General features: G+C 45.0%; 1 protein-coding gene across 7 annotated transcripts in view; it reads left to right on the top strand.

Moving 5' to 3' along the window:
- CUEDC1 (CUE domain containing 1) overlaps positions 1-12,056 on the top strand; it is a 61,572-nt gene that overhangs the window by 19,095 nt on the left and 30,421 nt on the right. For all 7 annotated transcript variants that reach the window (XM_081890601.1, XM_081890602.1, XM_081890600.1 and 4 more), the window contains exon 2: positions 3,876-4,000. The gene's annotated coding sequence lies outside the window, so the exon portion shown is untranslated. The remainder of the gene's footprint in view (positions 1-3,875; positions 4,001-12,056) is intronic.

Here is a 12,056-nt window from a genome sequence, read left to right as displayed (position 1 = left end):
GATTCCCACTCGCCCTTATGGGCACATGCAATGCACTCTAGGTAAGATGATCTCCTTTTATTGAGTTTATTTATTTGTTCAGCGGAGGGAGCAGGATGTAGGCGTTTGTGTTACTCAGAACTCATTATCAGGTGTGGTTCTGTAGAAAAGCCTGAATGCTCCATTCCACAACCCTTATTTAGAAGATCACCTTTAAATATTTGCGTGTCCTCTTCTGTGAGGCAAACAGGGCGATGGCTATGATGGCTATCTAATCACAGGTCGTGAAAAAGATAGCTCCTGCTAGATGATAGGCTGTGATTTTTGCCATAGGAAGTTTGGTAGAATCCTATTCCCAACCATATTCTTAAAATGTGTAATTCTGGAAAACTCGTATTCTGCATTTTTTTTATTTATTAATTGCACTTATATACCACCAGCTTCATGGCAGAGTGGGGATTCGAACCCTGCTCTCCCAGGTCCTTGTCGGTAGGGCACACCATTTGCATTTTCTTCCAAACCACATACTTGCAATATTGCAGAATCTTCTTGTTTTATTTTTTGGGAGAGTGTGTGTCAATGCATGATGGAAGAACGGGAGCACGAAGGGTCGTAGCTCAGAGGAAGAGCTTCCCCCTTGCATGCAGAAGGTCCCAAGTTCAATGTCCTTTATCTCCAGGTAAGACTAAGAAAGAACCCCCGTCTGAAATCCCCAGGAGCTGCTGCCAGTCTGTGTAGGCAGTACTGAGCTTTATGGACCCAATGGTCTGACTCATGGTCAGTACAAGGTCCCAGAGGCAAAACATCTTTCTTTTCACTTAGCTGTAGACTAGGGTTGCCATGTTTTAAAAAGTGAAAATCTGGATACAAAAGTTGTTGGTTTTTTTGGCAAAGTTGCTGAGATCAGATAATTATAATAAAATATTTTGCAAAATCTCCCCCCCAAATGAAGTTTTTGACCTATTTTTTAAAGGAAACTGGACAAAAAAACACAACTTTTGATATGGGTTGCCATAAATCCAGGTTTTCCCGGACAGTTTTAGCGATATCGGGAATTCCGCCCGGATGCTTTTTTCAATGGATGAATCCTGGATATGTCTGGGAAAACCGAGATGTATGGCAGCCCTACTGTAGGGCAGCTGTGACGAACCTTTGGCCTGCCAGATGTTGCTGAACTACAACTCCCATCAGCCCCTGCAAGCATGGGCAGTAGGCAAGCATGAAGGGAGTTGTTGGTTAGCAACACTGGGGAAAACAAGGCTTTCCTACACCTGCAGGTTACTAAAAGCAGCCAGAGTTGGGGCAGTAGCCCAAATATGAAGGAAGGAAAAGCCACCCAGATAGGGTTTGGAGGCTCTCTCACAAAACACCAGGACCTCCTGCAGAAAAGGAGGTGATTGTTTTCAATCAGTGTTGCAGCAGAACAGCCAGGAGTCTCACAGCTCCTATAGATCAGGGATTTTTGAACAGCTCTGTGGACCGCCAGTGGTTTGCAAGCTTTATTGAGGTAGTCTCTGGCAAGCCCACCTTCAATATATTGGTTTTTGTATTTGCATTGCTGCTTTTATTTCTTGAACTGTATTTTATTCTATTGCAATTTGAAATGTGTGAAATGCAAATTGTAATACAATATAAGAAATAAAGGAAGCTATAAAGATACAATTAAAAACAGCATCTATCAGAGCACGGTGTAGTTCCTACAAGAGGCCAAAACGTCATACAGTCCTCATAACCAGGAGGACTAGGCACTTAACTTTAAAGCAAGAAAGTTGATAGTTGGCAGGAATTCAGATTCCATCCATTTATTCTTAACCCGGTATTGATTTTGTGTATGTGTGTTAATCCCTTTTTGGTGCATTGGGATAATCTGGGCTTGCTTTCCTGTGTATTTCTAAAACATATATACAATGTAAGGTCAGAGATGAAGTCATTTAGTATCCGTGTGTGTGTGTGACATTAATGCACCAAGAAAAGGCACAAATGTTTCTTCCTCGCCCCTTGAAGATTTTTCTTAAATGTTCCCCTTATGACAAGCTGTTTTCTTTAGCCAAGCTGGTTTTAGATTAAGATATTTATCCAGTAAAAATGGAGAACAGAGATTACTCTTGACAGGCTGGATATAGGGCTACAGGCTCCGAATCTGGGTTGGCTGCATCTTTCATGCACAAAATTAAGAGGGGGGGGGAATGTGTGCTGCGGGGGGGGGGGGGTTCAGTAGTTGCTGACAACCAAATTATTGACCCATTCTTCCAATGGGAGTTATAAGAACATAAGATCAAGCCAATGCCTCATCTAGTCCATCATCCTATTCTCACAGTCACCAAATATTTCCCCCAATGGGAAGCCCGCAAGCAATAGCACTTTCCTTGCCTGTAATTCCCAGCAACTGATATTCATATTGCTTCCCAGTCCTCCACCTCCACCAGGTTGTTTAAATTTGTGCTCTAAGGACCTCAGCTACAACCGTGCAAAACGTGTCATTCTATGGTGCTGAGGGTGGTCCTCTGAACCAAGGGTTACCTGGTGGTCAATGCTCAGCTAACTTAGCAGCATCATTTCCATTACAGTGGTACCTTGGTTTGCATATGTCTTGGTTTGCATACGTTTTGGATTACAAACACATCAAACCCGGAAGTGCGTGTCCCGGTTTGCAACCTTTATTATTATTATTACTACAACCCATTTTTTTTTGGATTACGAACAAATTTTTTTTGGAGGCCCCATTGGCAAAAGCGCACCTTGGGTTACAATCTGTTTTGGTTTACAAATGGACCTCCGGAACGGATTATGGTTGTAAACCAAGGTACCACTGTATTTGGGCATCGAGGGCGCCATCTAGGCTTCAGCCGCCCAGAGTGGCTTGGGAAACTCAGCCAGATGGGTGGGGTATAAATAATAAATTATTATTATTATTATTATTATTATTATTATTATTATTATTAGTACCAGCCTGCCTGGACACTCTGTCAGCTGACTCTTGAGGGCCAATCCCAGGCCACCAGCCCCTATAAAGCCCTGGCCTCAGAGGACACTCTTCACCAGGGGTCAGCAAACTTTTTCAGCAGGGGGCTGGTCCACTGTTCCTCAGACCTTGTGGGGGGCCGGACTATATTTTTTTGGAGGGGGGAAATGAGCAAATTCCTATGCCCCGCAAATAATCCAGAGATGTATTTTAAATAAAAGGACACATTCTACTCATGTAAAAACACCAGGAAGGCCTCACAAATATTTTTGCTCCATGAGGCGGCCCCTTTGCATCACAAGGACTGAGGCCTAGTCCCAGTTACCACAAGCAGACCAAGGATAGGGACACAGCGCTGGTTTCCAACTCTGGGGAACCGGTTTTCCTGGCACATATCGAACGCTGACAGTCTGCAAACATTAATATTTGAGGAGGTGGTGAATAACTGAGGGGCGATGAGAAACCAACACCGTTTGTGACGTCTTCGTGTGCAGAAATAGCTTTAATGTGCAGAAATTGGAATCACTTTTGTGTTTTTCTGGTCGGCGTTTAACGATCCCTCGCCCCAACACCTGGCAGTGGGTTTGCTCATTTTATGGGTGTATTTATTGCTTGATGTTAAGCCCATTTTTGTCCCCATTGTATATCAGAGGGTTGTGCGGGATCTTGAGAAAAGACCCAGAAATCTAAAGCACCTCATGTGAAGCATTGCCTTGTTTCATTGCCCGAAAGGAAGCTGCACAATCCATATCTGGAAATGTTCCATGTTTAGATGCGTGTGCAATCGTATTGTTACTGCCGTTAACTTCTTTGCACAGTGCTTCCAGCACACATCAGGACAGGCCGTAGCTTCAGCGGCAGAACACATGCTGAATGTCCCAGGTCCCCAATCCTTGGAATCTCCACTTTTTAAAAAGGATATTCTCTGTTTCAGTGCCGCTGTGTCTGAAGAATGGGCCTTCACACTCCAGCTTGAGCGGAAAGCAGTCAACAAGCAGGAAGTGGGCATCGTTCCAAGTAGATTCCTAAGGGGTGCCAGCCAGCCAGTGCTAATTGAAGGTAATTGCCTCATCAATATTTATAATCCCTATTCTTTCCCCTCCCCCAAACGATGATCTGGTTATGCCAACAAATCAGCGTGGGCCTGAGGGGCCCCTAGTGTCGTCGTCACTCGCTAATGCCAAGGACCTGGTGCTTTACGTAGGAAATTAATGAAAAACCCACAGTGCCCCAATCTGCAGGCTTATGATTTACGTGTTGGGAGAGGAAATGGGGATTTCTGGCTACCTCTCAGTTGTGGTGTGATCTGCCACCAGGATTCTAGGGTCACATCTGCACCACACATCTAAAGCAGGATCATACCGCTTTAGACAGTCAGGGCTTCCACCAAAGAATCCTGGAAACTGTAATAGTAAATTATTATCATTATCATTATCATTTGTACCCTGCCCATCCGACTGGGTTTCCCCATCAACTCTGGGCTACTTTATTATTATTATCATTATTATTAGTAGTAGTATTATTGCATTTATGTACTGCTCTATACCTACAGTTCCAAGGATAAAATTAGAATATAAAACCACAAAATACATAGTCAAAACAACAGCAACCAGAGTGGTTAGGACAGGCATAGGCAAACTCGGCCCTCCAGATGTTTTGGGACTACAACTCCCATCATCCCTAGCTAACAGGGCCAGTGTTCATGGATGCTGGGAATTGTAGTCCCAAAACATCTGAAGGGCCAAGTTTGCCTGTGCCTGGGTTAGGAGAACCCCTATAAGAAAGCACAATGGTGTTTTTTCCTTGAAAAAACGTTTAGGGGTACTCCCATTTTGACTCAAGAAAATCACCATTTTATAGTTCAAATACAGTATATGGACAAAAGTACAAAGATTCACAAAATGTTTAGGGGTATACGTACCCCTGCGTTTCCCCCCGCCCCAGAGGGGGGGGGGGAAAGCACTGAGAAGGCATCCTGGTTTAACCTAGTCCTAGCCAAGTTAACTGGCTGCATCTTTGCCTGGTGTTTTGGATACCCCTCTCTCTGTGATTTCTCCTTCCAGCAAGGATGAATTGGTCCACCAATGGAACAAGATTGCTGGTGGGGCAACCTGCCACATAGGTGAAGTTGGACAGGATGCTCCAGCATTTGCTGGGCTCTAGCAGCTGTTGCCCAGGGTGAGAAAGCAGACGCCTGTATCTGTCAAGCAGCAACAGTTGGAGATCGTGGAGGTTTGCCACGGAGCAGCAATTACGATACAGCCTGGCTTCCTATAATATCTCAACATGGGTGCATTTGTCAACAAGAGAAGATCAATAGGAGGTTGTCAGATTTCCTACGCCTAGAGAAACGGGATCTTTAAATTCACTCTTCTTCTTTTGTTTGTTTTCTTTCTCTTTGACAAGTTTTAAAGCTGTGTGCTCTCGGCCTTGATGATCAGTGTGGCGGTGGGGGGAGGGACGATGGGAAATTTGGAGTTTATTAGAAAATGGGGCTTGACTCTATAAAACCAGCTTAGTTTGACCAGTCGGCTCTGCTGGGGAACATGGACGGTCTGCTGAATGAGGAAAGGAGGAAAAAGGAACCTTTTAGAACTGCCTTCTTCTATAGATCCTTGCCTTTTCTCTTAAGAGCTGCATGCTACCCAAAAATGGGACTATAACTGCTGGAATAGCTTTATATGTTGGTTGTCTCTCCAGGAAATAAACCAAACCCAGATGCATGGGATAAACCCTTTTTCTTTTAAAAACACCCCCACTATGAGCCAATTCTATTTGCAAGACAGTAGGAGGATTGTTTGTTCCATAGGCTTCTTTTGAAGACCTGATTCACTCTTGGCAATGCCAACTTAGCCCCCCAAACCTATCTATTGTCATGAAATATGAGCCAGGGTTCAATTGTAGCATTAAAAGAGTTGCTGTGACTTGGAACGTGTGGTGTAATAATGTGTGGAGTTCCTTTCCATTGTTCCGGCGAAATCAAAACTGCCCTCCATGTATCTGAGGTTTTTATTTGGGAGAGGGGCTTTCAGGAGAGAGAGAGACAGAGAGGGGGCGGGGACTTCAACATGGATGTGAGCCCCATCACTTATCTTTACAAATTAGCTGCGCATTTTCTGTCAAAAGCGAAGAGAGGCTAGCTTCATGTTGTCAGGGATCGGCAGCCTGAGTTTCAGGGCCAGATGTGACCATCCAGTATTCTCTATCTGGCCCTTAGGCCTTCTTACAGGCCACACCCCGTCCCTAACCATACCCCTCACTGGGCCTAGTATAATACATTTTTTAATGTACAGTGCAGATGGGGGCCTTAGCCATGTCTACTCGTTTTGGTGGGTCAGTAGGTCTAATTGGATACCACCCTTTGATTATTAAATATTTGCCACCATGTGGAAGGTGCCATTTTGGATTCTTTGCCTCAGGCTCCACCCCATTTCTGGCTCCTCCCCCAGCACTTTATTTCACCTTATTGCCTTATTAAGGGCAGAAGGACCCAGCGTTACTCGCGGCAATAGAAAATGAGTATTGTTGTGCACTCTTGTATTATTACTACGCTGGTGTGGTTTTTAAAATGTGGTTTTCCATATGGTGTGCTTACTGTTTAATGCTGCAGTTATTTTTGCAAGCAGGGCATTATTATTATTATTATTATTATTATTTTGATTAGCCAATAATGTAAGACCTAAATGACTTGCCTTCTACTTCCCAAGCATTAGGCTGGTGAGTCTGAATTAAGCAGGTTGTGTCTCTCGGCATAATGAATAGCTTTAAATCTTTCCCCTTAGACCTTAATGGACAGAGCCCTGTCCTGCTTAAATAATTTACAGTGCCCATAAATGAGAGGGTTTTCTCTCCCCCCCCCAACTCTTTTCAAACTGCACACATTCTGTTTCCATAGAAACACATGCAGTCTTTCTGCTTTTGCCTCGCCTTCGGCAAATCAATAGTGGTTTATTTCTCTTTTCCTACACACACACACACACACACACACACACCCCTCCTGCCTTTTAAGGCTTTCTGTGGAGGCCTTGGGAAGGAGAGAGAGATGTCAAAGGCACGGTTCCCTTTTGCACTCTGTGGGATAACTTTGTGGTGTAGAGCCTGGGGTGTTCTGAGCAGCAATTGGCCCACCGGTGTGATTAAGAAGTGGCGGTTTTAATTGCACATTATACTGCAACCCACCTCCCCTCCCCGTGAACTGCTGCTGGCTGAGGACAACCCAAAGCTCTTGGATCCTCGAAGGACCACCGCCACGAGGAACAGGCCTGTTGACAGTCAGGCCCCCTCCAATGTACAGGGGCGGCAATATATAAATAGCTAAACGCATTGCCTTTATGATTTGTGAGAAATTCCACAGTCAGAGCTACAGGGTCCTGTTTCCTTTTGTACAAGAGAGCTCTGATGATTTATTGTATCCTCGGGGAACATAGGAAGCTGCCTTATTCCTAGTCAGACCATTGCTCCATCTGGCTCCGTATTGTCATCAGAGCAGCCCTCCAGGGTTTCAGACAGGAGTCTTTCGCAGCTGGGGAATTGAACCGAGGACCTTTTGCATGCAAAGCTTGTGCTGTGCCACTTATTGGAAGGCTGTGCAAAACAGGCAGGAAAATGGTTGTTTCTGCGCTGTTGGATTCTCAGAGTGCAACAGTGCCCCTCCCTCTTCCCCTGCGCTTCATGGCTTAGGCTGCTTCTGGCTCAGCTAAACTCCCAGCTCCGTGTCCAGATACTGTATATGTGTTTGTAGATGCACCGCAGGTGAAAACGCTCTGATGGGTGTCTCATTCCAAAGGCCAGGGGGAGAGATTCCAAGGCCATCAAGGTATGGGGAGATACTTCCATTAGGTAGCTGCCTACCTGTTAGGTTTAGCAGGCAAAACTATAGCAAAGGCTCATTTTAGCAGGCAAAACTATAGCAAAGGCTCATTTTGATGAGTAAATAAGATACCCATACTTAGAACAACATGAAAGCCAGTTCCTCACATTCCAACCCTTCCCATCTCGCAGCTTTGTTCCCCACCTCACCCATCCCTGGACGACTGCAATTTTGAACCTATTTTGTAGGTTCTTGCATTAAAATAATCACACAGGATGGTGTTTTGTTTGTTTTTTAAAATCCCACAGTCATTGCCCTGTGAATAAGGTGCAGACATTTAGTCAATCAGGATGCTTTTAATTAATCAATTGGATGGATTGGCTAAATGTTTGCCTCCTTTAAATTATATGTGTATTAGTGCCAGTGGGTTTTTTCTGTTGCTACACTTCAGTATGGAGTTCTGGCACCTTTAAAAATAAATCCTTATTATTATTTATTGAAATTACCTGCCACTTTGTTTACTAAACTTAATTCAAAGCGACTTACAAACATACACTAAAACCAAAGTAAAGGTAAAACGGAGTAAAAGCTAAAATGCATTCACATTTATAAAGAGGCAGGACTAAGACATTCTGCTCACTGAAGGAGGAGGTCAAAGGCCTGGTGGAAAAGAAATGTTCTTGCCTGGTGTCCAGATACAGGTAATGATGGCGCCAAGTGAGTCTCGCTGGGGAGAACATTCCATAAGCAGGGGGCCACTACTGAGCAGGCCCGTTCTTGTATTGACACCCTCTGTACTCCCTTGGAGGGGAAATGGGAGAGAAGGGCATCTGGTGACTAATGGGGGTCCGGGTTGGTTCATGCGGAAAGAGGCGGTCCTGGGTGGTATTGGGTCTTGAGCTGCTTAAGGCTTTGTAGGTCAAAACTTGAACTGAGCCCAGAAAACTAAGTGGAAACTAATGCGGTCATGCCTGAATTGGTGTTATGTGCTCAGACCATCTTCTCTTGGTCAGCAGTTTGACTGCAGTTGCCAAACTGTCTTCAAAGGCAGACCTACATATAATGCATTACAGTGATCTAACCTAGAGGTTAGAAGGGTGTAGACAACAGAAGCAGGGTTGATGAACCCCAGAAGCTCCAAATCGTTACTTCCCTTCCCACTGAATGGGCCAACTTTGGCAAGGGGTAGGCCCACCAACCTGTCAATCATCTGATGTCATAATGATAGTAGATGATTGATACTCGTGGGGGGGGGGCAAATGGCGCACATGAGTAGGCGTTCGACTCTTCACCTGTTGGACAGGGAGTTCAGTCCTTCTTTGTCCAGATTTGGGTGTGTGAGGGAGTTCTGTGCATGGTAACCCCTCATGCACCCAAACTGAGAAGGATTCAGCCCCCCCCCCCATCAGCTAACTGGTTCGGTGTTGGTGTGTGATAATCCTGTCTTATGCTGGCTTTGTGTTAGTGAAGCAGGCTTTGAGTTACTCGCACCCCGGTTTCTGTGTTACAAAAGCACTGAGTATTGCCTTCACATTCTCGCCGTCCTCCCTTCTTGTAAATCTTATTTCATGTTTGAATTCCCTCAGCTATTTCAAGAATGTCATCCTACTGAGGTCAGATTACTTTCCCATGCAATGTATAGAGAGAGCAAGCCTGCGAGGCATGGCACTTTTCAATTAAGTCCCTCTACTTTTCTCAATTAATTTCTTAATTTAGAAGTATAGGAGGCTGGAATTCTAGTATGGAATAGCAATACATCAGTCACAAGATACAAAGGGGGAGGGGAACCCCCCCCACACACACTTCAGATATTTTTAGAGGCTGTTCTAGAGAGGGTCAATGCCCCCCAACACATTTTTCTGAAAGCCAGATGTGGTTGTTTGGGTCCTCGCCTTTGTAGCATTGAAGTATTGCTTTTTTAAAGACATAAATTTACATTGTGGCTTGAGAGTTGAGCAAATAAGGTGGCAAGACAGATGCTCAGCTAGTGGGGAGGGGGGAAGACGCCCACATTCTCCAGGAACGGAGAGACACAGGTTCAAATCCCTGACTAGTCTTGGACCCTGGAGCCCAAGGAGGAGACACTATTTTCCTTGTGTGGCAGGTAACCCAGAGCAGCCGTAGGAACCGAGAACCCCTTTCCTTCCCACAGTTGCTGCAGCAAAAGTGCTGCCTGGTGACTAACTGTAGGAGGCTAGTAAAACCAGGTCATTTTCTAGACCCCCTGATCCTCTTTGTATGCCCATTCTTTCCATTGCTGTGGTTGGTATCAGTTTGTTCATTTGTTCTCTCAGCTTCTTTCCCCCATTTTGAGGAATACAGACAAACTCTACAATTTGCCATTGGTTCTGCATCCCCTGATGGAGCTTTTACTCTGCTGTGGAGTCTTGGAGGATCAATTATTGTTGGGAAAGTGTGTGTGTGTGTGTGTGTGTGTGTGCCTGGTTGTCCCCAGAGGGCTTGCCCATTTCATTTCCTCCCGATTGCTTTGCGTCCCTGCCCCCCAACAACTAGCTTAGTCTCTGCAGCTTAATATATGGCTGAGCGGCATTAACAAGGGATCACTCAGGTGCTTTTATTTTATCAGAGTTAGAGGCCAGCGCTCTCCTCCTCCTTCCCCATGTTTTGATGGAATGGCAGCAATGCTCTGAACTGGCACCGGATAGCCAGGAGCTGCCATTTTAATTTCCCACAATGCCCCAGAGCGATAGTCCTTCAGTTGCATTGTGGGTAATTTAAATGGTGGCTCTCAGACTCGAGGCAGAGAGGCTAAGCAGGTGTTGGTTTGATATGCTGCCACCAGGACCTTGTAAGCAGGGTCTGGCCTTCATAGCAATTACACCCTCAGTGTAGTGAGCAAGAATTTGGGCCTCTGCTTGTGACATACGTATATGGTTTTGCCCTTCTCCGTTTTAACCTCACTGAAAGTGAGTGGCTGGCCCAAGAGAGCATCATGGGCAGGTCTTCTACCTTAGAAATCATAGAATTGTAGAGTTGGAAGGAACTCCAAGGGCCATCTAGTCCAACCTCCTGCAACCTTCTGTGATTTTGAAGGTGAACACAAAGCTACTTCAGCAAGTCATTAAATGTCTTACCCTTTCTGGTCTCCTGTCATTTAGCAGCACTTCTAGGGATGGGGGATAAATTAGATCCGGTTTGCATTTAAAGGCGAACCTACCTAATTCACAGTCCCCAAAACAGTACCTGAACTGAAACACAGTCATTCTTCAAAATGGGCTCGTGTTTAAATTTTGCAATTCAGTTCTCCAGCTAAGGAATGTGTACAGAATGCGTATATTAGTGAAAATACATGATATTAGGCAAAACTGCTTTGCAAACATGTGCCTATTAGGAGAAATTCGCACTAAGATGCTGATGGATGAGACCTTTACTTTTTTCAACAAAACAAACAAAAATAAATTGGAAACTTATATGCAGATGTGGAGAACTGAAGACTGGAAAAATAAGAAACGGAGAGACGCTGAAATTGACAGTTCTAAGGAGAGGCTCTTTTGCACAACACTGAGCTTGGTAGGCTTAGGAGGTTCGTTTTTGCAGCCTTCTGCTCACTGGGGGGGGGGTGTATGCTCCCAGCCCTGGTAAGGAGGACAGAGGGGAGTTTCCACGACCGGCTTCTGCCACCTCTGCAAACCAAAGACAGGTGTTCGAAGTCTGAGCCGACGTGGTATTAAATGCTTTGGACTCCCACATACGAAGATCAGCTGTCAGGAATCCGCACAACTCACGCAGGCCTGCCCAGGTCCACTGCACAATGACGCAAAGGACAGAGAGCCAAATGTATGCCATGGATGTGTGACCCAGTTTTGCCTTTCAGAGGGAACGTCTTGTCAACTTTTTGCTGGTGTGAACTGCTCGTAGCGACGCCCTTCCTCAGAATTCAGCTGCTGCTCCAGAGTCTCGAGGGGTTATGTCTGGGAGGGCATGTGTGTCATGTATGTATCTATCTTCTTTTTAGTGTACCCATGGGCAAATACATCCATGCTGACACTTAAGGCCACATCCACACTCTCATACCTCTTTAAACTGTCATGGCTTTCCCCAAAGCATCCTGGGGGACAGGTGCTGAGAGTTGTATGGAGATCCATGTTTCCCTCACAGAGCTACAATTCCCAGAGTTCCCTGCAAAGAGGGATGAATTCTTCATCATCATTGTCATTTTTAATTTCTATCTTACAATACTCAAGGCGGTTTACAAGCTGAAGAAACAAAAAATGTACATCTTATAACAATCTAATGCAATACAAAAATGTGATAATAAAACATAACTTTAAAATAGGCAACCGC

This window comes from Podarcis melisellensis (assembly GCF_964234715.1).
Source record: "Podarcis melisellensis genome assembly, chromosome: 15".
Taxonomy (NCBI): Eukaryota; Metazoa; Chordata; class Lepidosauria; order Squamata; family Lacertidae; genus Podarcis; species Podarcis melisellensis.
This window is presented reverse-complemented; position numbering and strand designations above follow the sequence as displayed.